The sequence below is a fragment of the Rosa chinensis genome, chromosome 1, assembly GCF_002994745.2.
Source record: "Rosa chinensis cultivar Old Blush chromosome 1, RchiOBHm-V2, whole genome shotgun sequence".
In the NCBI taxonomy this organism is placed as follows: Eukaryota; Viridiplantae; Streptophyta; class Magnoliopsida; order Rosales; family Rosaceae; genus Rosa; species Rosa chinensis.
This window is the reverse complement of record NC_037088.1, coordinates 20,658,300-20,671,842: the sequence shown is the minus strand read 5'-3', so window position 1 is coordinate 20,671,842 and position 13,543 is coordinate 20,658,300. Positions and strand designations below refer to the sequence as shown.

Below are 13,543 nucleotides of genomic sequence, written 5' to 3'. Positions count from 1 at the left end.
AAAACTCTTGCTTTGGGTGCAGCATTATAAGCCAAAAGCCCAAAATCCAGAGGATCAATCCTGCTTATATCGCTCAGCACTGCCGAAAACATTTTCCCTTGCCACACTTCAAAATTTACTCTTAATCTATTTCTAGGTATCTTTAGATTTCTTTATGTTCAGAGGTTAACATAAATTTCTGCCATGACAAACATCTCAAACAATATCAGAATAAATTTTCAGTGTGTAAGGCTAGCAATGTACTCGAACAATATATATATATATATATATATATATGGTTTTATTCCTTTTCGTTTTCTGGTTTCCGAATGTGTGTATGATTTATATACTCTATTCTGGTCTTTATCAGTTGGTTTTCCCAAGTGTAGTCATCATAAGCTTAGACTGCAGATTTATTGCTTTACTCTACATTAAAAGTAAACACCCTCGAGAAATGGAGGAAAACAATCGAAAGCCAAAATTGAAATTCTGAGCTTGGTTAGATACGACCTATAAACATGCGTCTTCAATACAACTATTCATTAATAGCATCTATGACGAAGATTAGAACCTTAGCCTCTTTCGTCCTAACTTAACAGTTAATCAACTGAACCTTCACTCTAACCACTTGCAGATCAACCGATGACAGTTTCCACACACACAGCTATCAAAACAAAAACCAATACAACAAACATCAACAACAACGAAGCATTTTAAAGCTTAACCAAAATACTATCGATGTTCATAATCAGATTCCGAATTCACATATTTCAAACAAAAAATGATCTTTAAAATGAATTTATTTCATACAAACAGATAGTTCAATTCTAAAAAAAACAGAAATTTTGAAGGATGGCTCTTATAATTTTTTTGGTATTAATCTTGGCGGCTGACCTTGATGCTCTGGACAAACCCTGGCTCTTATAATTATATCGCATTGTTCAAATCACCACTCTCAGAATAAAAACACCATCGCATTGTTCAAATCTTACAATAGCTACCTAGCTACTCAGCTACTGTATATCACAGTAACAATCAATGACTGACAACCTCAAAAACAAAACAAAAAAGACATTGTAAACTTATCCTATCCTACTCATTCAGGCCATAAAACCCAGAAGCCAAAATGTTAAAAAGATGAAAACTTTCAGATCGAGATTACCTTTTAAATGCTGCAGATGCTATTGGAGTATCAAATCGAAAGAACAGATACAAAAGAGCCTCTTCGCCCAACACAGACCGATTAACAAACCTGGATTTGCCCAAATCTCCAATCTGATCATGAGAAGAAGAAATCGTTGAAATCAAAACATAAAAGAAGATCGGGAATTAACGAAAAAAATTGGTAAAAAAGAAAAAGGGAAAAACGGATTGCCACCTAAAAACCCTCTACCGCTCTCGGATGTTTGGGCTATTTCGTCTCTGAGACAACATATCTCTCTCCCGATGGTCTCCATCGCCCTTATCCGTAAAATTATGGCAAAATTGTAGTTGTGGCGAGTAGGAAGGGAAAAACCGTCACTCCATTTCAGGCCTGAGTGAACACTAACTCATCTTTGGTATATAGTAAACTAGTTAGAAATCCCGCGCTTTGTTGCGGGTGGTATCACTTCGATCAAGTTGTATAACAATTATCAATTGCTTTCTAACTGAACTAACAACTAATAGTAATCAAATGAAGTTATCTAGTTCACAAAGGGGAGGGAGCCCAAGTACTTTTACAGTCTTCTCCATGTTCTAACCATTTAACACATTCCTCCTGCACATAATAGAAGATACTAGCAAAGCAAGTGTGAGACTTCGCTCAAACAGATTCCAATTCAACATGAGTTTAAATTAAGTTGAAGAGACTTGGTGTCTAAAAAGAAAGGAAGCAAATTCTTGTAACACCTACCATATGGATCACATATTTTGAGCATAAGTGCCCAATTTTAATGAGGTTGTACTGCCTATTGCCTTTGAATGTTTCTAATGCCTAAAATCAAAATTTTTGTATAGTCAGGTTGGAAAATTGGCAAAAAAGAATAAAAATAAAGTTAGAGGACCAGTTATGATCTACCAAATACACAGTATCTGTACAAAGGATATCAAGTTAGAGGATAAGCAGTGAAAAAAGCATTAACATATCAGTTATAGGACCAATTATAAGCAGTGAGAAAAGGTAATGAAATATAATCAGTGAGCAAGGAGCAAAAAGGATAATATTGTTCCAGCAAACAAAGTGAGGAGTCCAAAATTTCATCTGTCAACTCTTTGTTAACAAATCATGCGTATCTGTTACTACTTAGAACCATAGTAGATAGGCTATACTGATCTATACAGGGATGGAAAAGAAGTGCATCGATTTGGAATTAACTCAAGCATAGGACACCAATTGCAGAACCAACCAATTCAGAAATTTAACCAACAAAACTCAAAAGCATAAATAAGAATGTCAAATTAGGATAAAAGCTAAATGATTTAATTCGCCAATAAAAATGCCATGCTGGTACTCCTTCAAATTTCAAAATAGTAATTGCTGCAGGTCCATATGTACAGCATATGCAAAACCCAGAGAGGGCATAACCAATAGCTAAGCTGATCATTGTTACTGATCAGAAAAATGTTCAATTTTTTACAGCAGCACATAAGTTTTAGATGACTCTAAAAGAGTATATTTCTGTTTTGGTATACCCTTCAACACTTTAGGAACTGGGAATGTTTTCATGAAAGAAGTGTCTTTTCAAGGGAAATTATGAGTTAAGTACTCATGGAAAGTGGACTTGGGGGAATTCTTTACAATTTGATTAGAATAATAGTACAGGCATGACGGGGAAAAAAATGAGATTAGAATCATTTCATTGTGGAAGTTCTTCATAGAGATGAAGTTGAGCATTTTGTCCATTCATATATAGTATGCTGTATCATCAAAATTTCATATACAGAGAACCAAAATTTACAGTAAATCCGGAAAAGCATAGAACCAATCACTCTAGGAACCCAGAACACAAATAATACAAAGATTACAAAGCACATGCAATGAAAACCCAGAATCGATCATATACAGAGGAGAGTCTATACCTTGACAATTTGATTGAGAAGAGCAACCCAGATTTTCGCTTCTTGAATATCACTCTCTCTCTCTCTCTCTCTCTCTGCGGCTGTCAAGGATGGCTTTCTTTCTACTCGCTCTCCCTGAAGGCCTGAACCAACACTCTTCCCTCTTAGCCACCAAAATTGAGAAGGCAAGCAGTAGACCTACTCTTTCAATAAAACAACGCCCATCAGCATTTCGTTTTAGCAAAGAGAGAGGCAAAATAAGAACAAATTGGTAACATGCTGAGCCAATTTGGCTAGCCTCACACCATATCCAAGCACCAATTGAGACTGAGCCAAATTATACCTATCAACAACTCACTCGAATAAGATTGAAATCTGATTCAATCGAAATTAGAAAGAAAAAAACTCACACATGCACAAAGTCTCAAACTTGAGAAATCGATTGAAGCACCACGCTAGTGATGACGTCGGCTCAAGATGAATACCGAACAGAAATCGCTGAGATGGGAGGAGAGGGAGTGCAGTGAGAACAAAAGAAACAGTCCGTAGAAGAAAGAAGAAACCGATGGAAAAAGCAAGGGCAGAACCGGCATTTTACTGTTAAATGAACAGTATGAACAGTCACGGAAAATATAAGACGCTAGCAAAAGCGCCCGCGCTATGCCGCGGGATTGTTGCTGATAATTTTGTATGTAAGGCTCTATAACCCTGTTGATGAGTTCACTCAATCAGTTAAAGCAAGACAATAAGCTGAATGCATTCACTTGTCAAGATCAAGAGACCAGCCATAATGCTAACAAAAGGTATGCAGAAAAAGAAGAACAATCAAATGGTCCATAAAATTGATTTGGCAATAGGCCAACTAATGCAAAACTGAAATCAGCATTACCACTCTGGGATCAAACATCATCACAATACAATCATTTCAAACTTAAGGTGTTTGTGTGTGTTAGATCTGCAAATTTTAGTAACAGCACTCCTTCCTTCTATCAGCAATCTGCAGAATCTACAGTCCCTTAAGCTCAACAGGTGCTACAGACTTGAACAACAACCGAGAGATATTAGAAAGAGGATCAGCATAGGCATTGTAATTGCTTTAAAGGTCAGCTTCTTCCTGAGCATCTTGATCTCAGCTTCTAGAGTTTCCTGCAAAAGAATGGAAAACTTTCAGAATAAAAACAGGCTGTACATGTACACATTTTAATTACCAATTTGCATTGCACTTCTACAAAAGCATTAAGGGAAAGCTAGAATAGCACTAATTTAATACGCCAGTTTCATATTTTTTTATCTGCTAGCTAAAAGAACCAAATATTAAGTACTTAATGGCACTTACTAAATGCAGGACAATTATAAAACTATATAACTCCACAAAACATTTTTATGGAGATAAAACTGAGCTTGTGAATGCTCTTTCCAGAGGACTAATGACCACACTCTGACAGACTCTTGACTGACTGAAGCCACATTTGCATCCCAACAAAGAGAGTGCACCTCTGTGGAGTGCCATGTATAAGTTCAAAATATTGTGTTGTCTGATTAGTAACAACATATGACAATATAACAGATTTTTTGCAAGTCAACAGATCAATGAAACTGTTGAGAATTTAGTGAAATAAATAGCAGCTAATCATACCTGCAATGAATGTGTGTGCCTATCACTCAGCATTGATAAATTGTCCAATTCTTGGCTGGAACCTCGCCTGTGCTAAACTTCCCTGCATCATAAAATGGCTAAGATTTAGAACAAAAACAAACCAGAATTACTGGCAACTTTCAAAGAATTAAAGTAGATCCCAAAATTAAACCTTAGAAACACAAATGCACGAATACTGATTAATACTCCAAAAGCGAATGTCATTGTTCATGTCACATGAGAAAAAAAAAAAGGTCATTGTTCTTAGGGTGGAAATCAAGTGACATTAAATGATAATTTGGCTGCAATAATGAACTCAAACACTTCAGAAATCAAAGAAAATTAATAATTTTCAGCTAGGGTGAACCACTATATTTCAAACAACTTGGTTTGTACTTCTTATCATTTAATATATATTGAAAATTTATTTTCTGTTGGGAATCAAAGAGATATGAGATCATATACAGTAGTTGACTCTGAATTCATGCTAACTCTATCATAATACTTATAACGTCCCGAACCTTAATTTACGGTTTTACTAGACATTTGGACTGTAAACGACTTTTAATTTTACTTTTATTGTCGTTTTGGTACTTTTAGTAGCCCTAAAGTTGACTTTTTGCTCGGGTCAAAATTCGAGAAAATATTCTTCATGAAAGTCATAGGGGACGTTAAACCGAGCGCGTGCATATATGGTATGCTAAAATCGGAGTTTGTACGCGAAAGTTATAAGCGAAAGATTAAAGTTACTGTTTATGGTTACTGTTTACGGTAACTTTCTATAAATAGCTAAGTTACTGTGGTAGATTTCCATTTTCGGAAATCTACCGAATTTTCTCTCTCCTCTTCCCCGATTTTCCTTCCCCTTCTGCCGTTTTCTTCCACCGGCGAATTCTTCCGTTTCCAGCCACCCCACGACGGAATCCGCGCACCAGCAAGCTCGCCTCCTCATCCTTGTCACGCCTGTGGTGGTGTTTTGCGGTGGCTCGGCCGGTGGAGCTCGGAATTGAGCCGTGAAGTTCACTATAGCAGTTTGGGAGTTTTGTCGATTTCCGGCAATTCCGGCCGTCTCCGGCCACCAAACCGGCGTCGAAAGTACAGTTTTTGCCAAGGATCATTTTCCCTCTAGCCTTGAGCCACGATTTGCAGTGTAGAGGGAGAATTGATCAAAACCCGATCCTAGGGTTCTTGAGTTTTCTGGGTTTTTCTTCACCGGCCGGATTCAACTGTTTAAAGGTAAAATTGGGATGTGTTGTAGTTGAGAAAAATGATCAGTGTGTTGAGTAGGTGCTGTTGTCAAAATTTGGTGACCATTGGAGGTGGTGGCCACCGGCGCGTGAGCCCCCAGCGCCGCCACTGTGGGTGGCGCGTGGAGGCGTGTAGGGCAGTGCTTTGATTCCAGTTTTTAGCCCATTAAATCCTATAAATTGTGTAGAGCTTGTATGTGAAGTTTGGTAATTTTTGGAGAAACTTGGAATTAATTATGAATTTTTGAAGTTTAGGGTTTCGATTATCGAATTACGAGAATCCGACCGTCGGATATCTCCCGGTTCTGCCTTGGAACCTTTAAATTAATGAATTGGTATTAGTGGTATAATTTGGGCTGAATCCGAGGAGAATGAGAGATGTAATTTATGAGGAATTGAGTTTAGGAATCATATTAAATTGTTGAAGAATTATTCACGGAATATAATTGTGTACAGGACGACGTACCGAGCTATTGCTCGATGACAGAACTCGAATGCGTGACCGTCGGAATAGTACTGTGAGTGGACTTTTTGTTTTAAATAATGATGCATGCGCTTATTTTCTTGAATTAATGCTTTATTTATTTATCATATTACTTTCGAGCATATTATTTGTTCCGGAATTTCAGTTTGGTTTATCTCATGGATTTGCTTTCAATAATGATTTTCTGAGATGGATTATGATTTACCTCGGTCATGAATTTCGGATATTAATTTCCGTTATGCTCGGTTTCAAAATTATAATTTTTGCTAACTTTCGACGAATTATTTCCGAGGTGATTCCGGAATTTCATATTTATTTTCATTCATCGATTTGAGATTTCTGAAAGATTTTTCGAAATGGGATTTAGATGGAATTATTTCTTGATTATTTAATCGATCTTTGGTTTTGGCATTGAGAATGCCTTAGTAATAAATTCGGTTTGAGAACTATGACTATTTGAAGATTTTATGGTGTGCGGGTCACGTCATTGGAATATGCTTATTTCTCTCCTATTTATTTTGGAATTTGAGATTATCTTGGCGTGTGGGACACGTCGTTGGAAATTCATTTACGAGAGATGGGGAAGCTTTATGTACTTAAGGATTTACTTGGTTTTCGGGTTTCTTTTGCCATACTTTGGGTGACTTATCATTGCTAGCATTGATTTTCCGCCTTTGTGGCGCAGGTTACTGTCTCTGTGATAGTAATTCTGTAGCCCGGTATCCTATCGCTACACTTAGTGGCGTAAGGGTATATTACGGGAGTAATGGGAGTATTTTAGCCTGGGAGGCTATCACCCGAGCCTGGGAGGCTCACTTGTATGGCTATCGCCTTCCCCTACTCACTTTACTACTTAAGCTAGCGGGGCTAGCTCGATTTTCGTTTAACCAGCGGGGCTGGTCTTATTTTCCATGAGTATCAGAGTTCCAACTTTTTCTTTTAAATCGTATGTGACTAGCGGGGCTAGTCGGTTTTCTTGAGTGGAACTCCTCTTGTTTTATTTTTGTTAATCATTGCATGCATCGGGAATTTTTTAAAGAAATAAATGTGGGAAAGTATAAAATCCATTTGGTTTAAAATTGTTTATTTTTGTCCACTCACGCTAACGTATTTTATGTACTTTCCCCTGGGTCCTTCGGTTTCAAATGCCCAGTTTGCAGCCGAATTGGTTGAGGTCGGGCGTACACGGAGTTGAGGCATAGTCAACAACATGGCTTCCGCATCTATCTTTGAATTAGGTTTTCCTCTTATACCTTTCTGTTAGAATTGCTCTGATTACCTATGGGATTTATGCTATCCGAGTTGAGATGTGTGTTTTGTGAATTGGAGACTGATGTTGATTTGGGGAGCAGGGTGGCTCCAGGAGCATAAGGATCAATTGATTGAGAAGTGTAAATGTTTTCTACAGGTTTGGGTAGCCCATTTTAGGGGAAGTTCCGCCAAATTTTTGGTAGAATTTCTTCTAAGGTGGGCTCCGCAGGGTCACTTCGGATTTCAGGGTGAAATCCGGGGCGGGTCCTGTCAATACTTGTCCATATTCTGCTCAGGAGTTTTGTTCTAAATCGAACATCATTAACGATCATCATGTGATGTTCCAGTGTGCTTTCAGTTTGTAGTGTATTATTAAAAAATAATAATAATAATAATCAGAGTCATAGGAGAAACTGGAAATGAAGTTGAAAAGCATTTAACTACTATTGAAAACCAGTACACATCGGTAAAGCTAAATATGTAGTAAAGCACTTACTTCCTAATCTCATAAACTTAATCGAAGTTCATAAGATTAATATAAAAAAAAATAATAATAATACTAATAATAATTAATAAATAAATAATTTTAAAAAAAAAAAAACAGAACTTGAAATTCAAAAATTTTGAAGAATTTGTGTTTTCCTCTTTGCATATCCACTCTCCTCGTCCAATAACTGTAAAATCAACAACACCAGTTCCCTACTCATCAAGGAAGACATTGCCCCAGGTAATCCTAACCGCTGTAGTGCAAAGATTGGTAATCAAATCAACTACATTTTTATTTGGGTTTTACCCCAACTCCTTTTTTGGATCCAAAAAGGTCAGCAATGAAGCAAAAAAATCAAAGCGGCAGAACCTGTTTCTTCCTTCACCTTTCCTATAATTCTGCTAATCTTTGCATCAAACCAATCAACTCTTTAAAATCACCAATTTCACAAAGAACCTCCAGCTCAGTACGTCAAAGTAAATGCCTTCCATCACCAGATAAATTTCCAGACCAAAAAAAGCACAAATCCCCAAAACAAAAACAACAGAAGCAAACCCACTCCCTCAACCCGCGTAAGTAGATATGAGGTTAGATTAGAGGGAAGATTACAAAATCGAACCAGATTTCAGATATGAATAATTGAATCAATCGTTATCAAGGTAACGACACCCAAGAAGGATCCAAATTTACCTGCAAGTTTGCTTTTGCTGAAACTGGATCCAAATATTCGCACCCACCTCTTCCCAACCAAACCAACATCGATTCCTGCTCTTCTCCTTCCACAATCTCTCTCCGTCTCTGCACCTCTACCCAAATCGATTGCTCCTCTTCTCCTTTCACAGTCTCTCACTCTCCAATTAGAACGAACCGTTTGTATCTGCCTGGACTCGATGGAGGCTTCCAGAACACACTACAAAAACAACTCAGGCCTTTTTACTGCTAAACAAACAGACCGAGCAAGGGCAGAACCGCCATTTTACTCTTTTTTTTTACTGTTAAATGAACAGTAAGTAAACTTTAGTATATAGTAAATTTCCTTCTTCTGATTTGGTTGCATGATGTTACAAGTATCCTATGCCCAAGAAGAATTGCTGTCGAGACGAGCTGTAATTTTTTTTGTTTTTATGCAGTGGTAGTGGCAGTTTAATTATTTTAATCTAGGTGCAATATGGTTGTTTTATTTTAGCAATAAAACTATCTGTGCCTTAATGAAATATGATTTTTCCTTGCTCATAAGTTGTGGAAATATTTGATTATTCAACTATGGAGGAAATATTATATATATATATATATATATATATATATATCCATCAGTTATGTGATCTTGCAGGATGGGATTAATTGTGACTGTGTTGTGAGCAGTCATTTGCATATCCAAGATTCAAACGGCTTCAACTTGTGCCATCAGAGTTGTTTGGTTAGCGGCAATATTGTTTAAGCTTTGATCAAACAAGATTTGGAACTTTTTGTTCAGCATGTGTATCTAAGAAGTGAAGGCATCTCCATTGGGAAGGATCTGTAAGGAAAGTTTGTATATATGACTTCGGAGTTGCAATTATTTTGCAAGGACAGAGAATCACAGAGTGCTAGCTTGAAGCCAGTTTTAAGTTAGGAGGATAATATTGCAGTACAAAGGAATTGGAGACAAGTGGGAGAATGCCCTATTTACAATAACAGTGATTACAGGTTGGAGATTCTGATATCAAGTTCACAGTGGAACCGCTCGGGTTGGCTTGGTTTACAGTGGGGTTGGCCAGGTTTCCTGGTGCCTTCTGGTGTAGTTCTCTTCTTACATCATAGTATACGTATGAAACTTTGTATACTGAGAAGTGGTGCATGGAAGGTAAATTTGTTCGCTCTCAAGTTGTAATTAAGTGGCACACACTCAGAAGAAAATTATATTTGCATTAGCATTTGGAGAATCCTAAATAGGTTCTTCAAGTCTTTACATAATACTTATTCATGACTACCTTGTACTCAAAAGAAAACAATAGCATCAAAAGATAATTATTCATAATGCTATTGACATTCAGCAGTGCCAGTACACATTATTCAAACTATAAGGGCAGTTTTATAATTTAGTTGTTAACTGTTTACGTAAAAGAGAATTCGAGAGAGATTGATGAGAGAATTGTGTGTTCATTATTGAGAATAGGAGCCCTATATATAGGGATTCCAAAGTACATGTTCTAATGTTACAAGAAAAACTAATCCGAGTAGAACTAGGAATTCTAGAACCTTCTCTCCTATTACAACCATGAAACTAATCCTAGTTTGATTAGGCACACAAAGCTGATTTCTTTCAACATTAACATAATTAATTCAAAAACGGAAGGAATCCGACCGCAAAGGATTGAAATTTGCACATGGGCCTTGCACGCTAATGCAGGGGAATTCAAGAAAACAGGCCTCCTAATGAAAAATTCTAGGCTAAAAGTGTAAGTAACGGTAATTTGCTAAACTCTGGAAAGTTGGGCCTGCTAAGGTTTCTATGTTACGTCACGCCCGCAATCGAGTTGAGTGGGTACCAAACCTAATTCGAGCCCAATTCTGAATACTAATCCGAACACCATCCGGATAGAGATACAAATCGGCTTCAGAAGAATCCTATACATATAGAAAGGCGGGAACCCATCATCTCATCTTGTCTCGTTCTCATATCTCAAACGCAAAGGAAACTGAGACAGAAAACCCGAAAGAGACTCACTCGTCTATGTCCCACAAAAAATGTCTTAAATTTGCCGAAGCCAGCGATGGCGAAGAAAGAAGGCATCGTCTGGTTCGGCATTGCTGCCCTCTTCAGAAGCACAGGTGTGATGGATGCGTGATGAAGAAGGAGAAGAAGAAGAAAATAAGAGTATCAGAGAAGGTGAAGAAGACAACGAAGAAGTTGAAGCTGGAGGAGGAGGAGGCAAAGAAGTCACTCTACATATGTTTCGTTGAACAACGCGAGGGTGGGAGCGTCGCTATTGTTGTTCGTACCATCAAATTATCCGACTTGTTATCCTCCGATGAAGAATTGCAATTGCGGCAAGTGGCTTATAAGGCCGGGGAAGATGTTCCCGATTTTGTTGGTTGTGCTGTTTTCGGCTCCCAAATCATTTTCGCCGGTGGCGTGAGCCCCAGCTTGGGTTCCGGTGACAGATTTCCGCCGATAAGTTCTGAACTCTGGAATAGAGATGTTCATGCCTTCGAGGTTCATGACAATGTTTTGAGGAAGATGGATGCGACTTTACAGAGAGGGAAATTTTCCCCTATGATGGTGGAGCTGGGCGGGAAAGTGTACGCTCTTTCTTATGAGCTGATCCCTGATCCTCCATCATTCGAGGTATTTGACCCTAAAATAGGCCTGTGGAAGGGTTTGCCCCAACCTCCATATTTCCAACCCGGATATCGATATGACTCTCCTGCTTCCTTCTTTTATGCAATTGCCGGCACCAAGATGTTTGTGTCCCATGACAAATGTCCGGTGTTCTGCTTTGATGTGGCACACCCAGACAGAGAATGGAGACTAGTCCCTACTATGTGTGGCGGCGGCCCTTTTCCTTTTATGGGCAACGCCTTTGTCCTGGACCTGCCGGAGCACCATGATGACAAGAAGAAGATCATGTTTGCTTATATTCATGATACGTGGCGGCTGGGAGTTTATCTTTTTTCCTTGGAGGAAGGTCAGGAATCCATTGCACCGATTGGTTATTTGAAGCTGCCATGGTGGCCTTATGAATTGGGTTCGGCAGCAGGCTGTGATTTTGTCCACATAGGAGGTCAGAAAGCCTGCATTCTTATCACCCAATTCAACCTTCCTTATGGTGAAGGACCTGACTATAAGCCCGGGACTTATAAGAAGCGGGGGGTTGCGATACCATTTCAATTTCAAGTTGATATCACTAAGGTGGACAGGGACGAGAAGAATTGTTTCACTCTCCAATTCATGACTCCTCGCACCTTCGAATTCCAGACCAACCCATCCACTTTTCCTCTACCTTTTACGGTTGGCTGCTTTCTGCTGTAATAAGTTTGTTCCATTGCTTAAGATATGGTCTTCGAATTAGAATAATTTAGCGGTCTGTATTTGTATTGTGTATTCTCCTTTATCAGATAATCGTTTCACTCAATGATTAATATTACTAGTTGCTACGCCCGCGCGCTGCTGCGGGGTTATTGTTTGTTTGTCTCTTCTACTGCTTTTGCTCGGAACATCATTTAACCAAAGTCACAAAAAAAGAGTAAGAAAAGAAAGTACTCCATTTTTTTTTTCATATATAAAAGAAACAAAGTACAATTGAAGAGGGGGGCATCGACCTTACCTCTTATGAAAGAAAAATTACAATGACCATGAAACTGAAAATGAAAGAGCACAAAACAAAGTGCAAATACAACTGAGAAAAATACTCTGGAAACCCAAGTAAAGATCCAAAATGGAAGGAAGCACATGAACCTGGGAAAAATAGACAACAGTAAGAAATATTGCACAGAGAACCTGAAAAACCAAAAACTTGTCAATATAAAAAAATTAAGATCAATAATCAACAAACAACAGTAATCAAAATTTAAGAAAACATCTCAGCATTCGAAAGAAGAATGATCTCCGACCATTAGTCAATTTCTGAACAAACCTAGACAGATCAACTGTGCCTACACTTGGATCAAAAGGCTCAAATCCAATTAGGTTGCATGCGATTCAATTTCTCAAATACTACTGCAGCTATGCTACTCCAAAGGTAGCTTGAAATTGGCACCAAATAATAATCTGCAGAAAACTCTTGCTTTGGGTGCAGCATTATAAGCCAAAAGCCCAAAATCCAGAGGATCAATCCTGCTTATAGCGCTCAGCACTGCCGAAAACATTTTCCCTTGCCACACTTCAAAATTTACTCTTAATCTATTTCTAGGTATCTTTAGATTTCTTTATGTTCAGAGGTTAACATAAATTTCTGCCATGACAAACATCTCAAACAATATTAGAATAAATTTTCAGTGTGTAAGGCTAGCAATGTACTCGAACAATATATATATATATATATATATATATATATGGTTTTATTCCTTTTCGTTTTCTGGTTTCCGAATGTGTGTATGATTTATATACTCTATTCTGGTCTTTATCAGTTGGTTTTCCCAAGTGTAGTCATCATAAGATTAGACTGCAGATTTATTGCTTTACTCTAAATTAAAAGTACACCCTCGAGAAATGGAGGAAAACAATCGAAAGCCAAAATTGAAATTCTGAGCTTGGTTAGATACGACCTATAAACATGCGTCTTCAATGCAGCTATTCATTAATAGCATCTATGACGAAGATTAGAACCTTAGCCTCTTTCGTCCTAACTTAACAGTTAATCAACTGAACCTTCACTCTAACCACTTGCAGATTAACCGATGACAGTTTCCACACATACAGCTATCAAAACAAAAACCAA

At 37.9% G+C, this 13,543-nt stretch overlaps 2 long non-coding RNA genes across 2 annotated transcripts; both read right to left on the bottom strand.

Moving 5' to 3' along the window:
- Positions 1-289: 289 nt before the first annotated feature.
- On the bottom strand, positions 290-1,544 carry LOC112185983. Its single transcript, XR_002930569.2, has 3 exons — positions 1,358-1,544; positions 1,142-1,254; positions 290-643 (listed from the first exon to the last, which is right to left on the bottom strand). It is a non-coding gene; the product is annotated as an uncharacterized LOC112185983 (long non-coding RNA).
- A 45-nt stretch (positions 1,545-1,589) lies between these two features.
- Positions 1,590-3,556, bottom strand: LOC112187929. Its single transcript, XR_002931257.2, has 3 exons — positions 3,429-3,556; positions 1,874-1,954; positions 1,590-1,738 (listed from the first exon to the last, which is right to left on the bottom strand). It is a non-coding gene; the product is annotated as an uncharacterized LOC112187929 (long non-coding RNA).
- Positions 3,557-13,543: the final 9,987 nt, after the last annotated feature.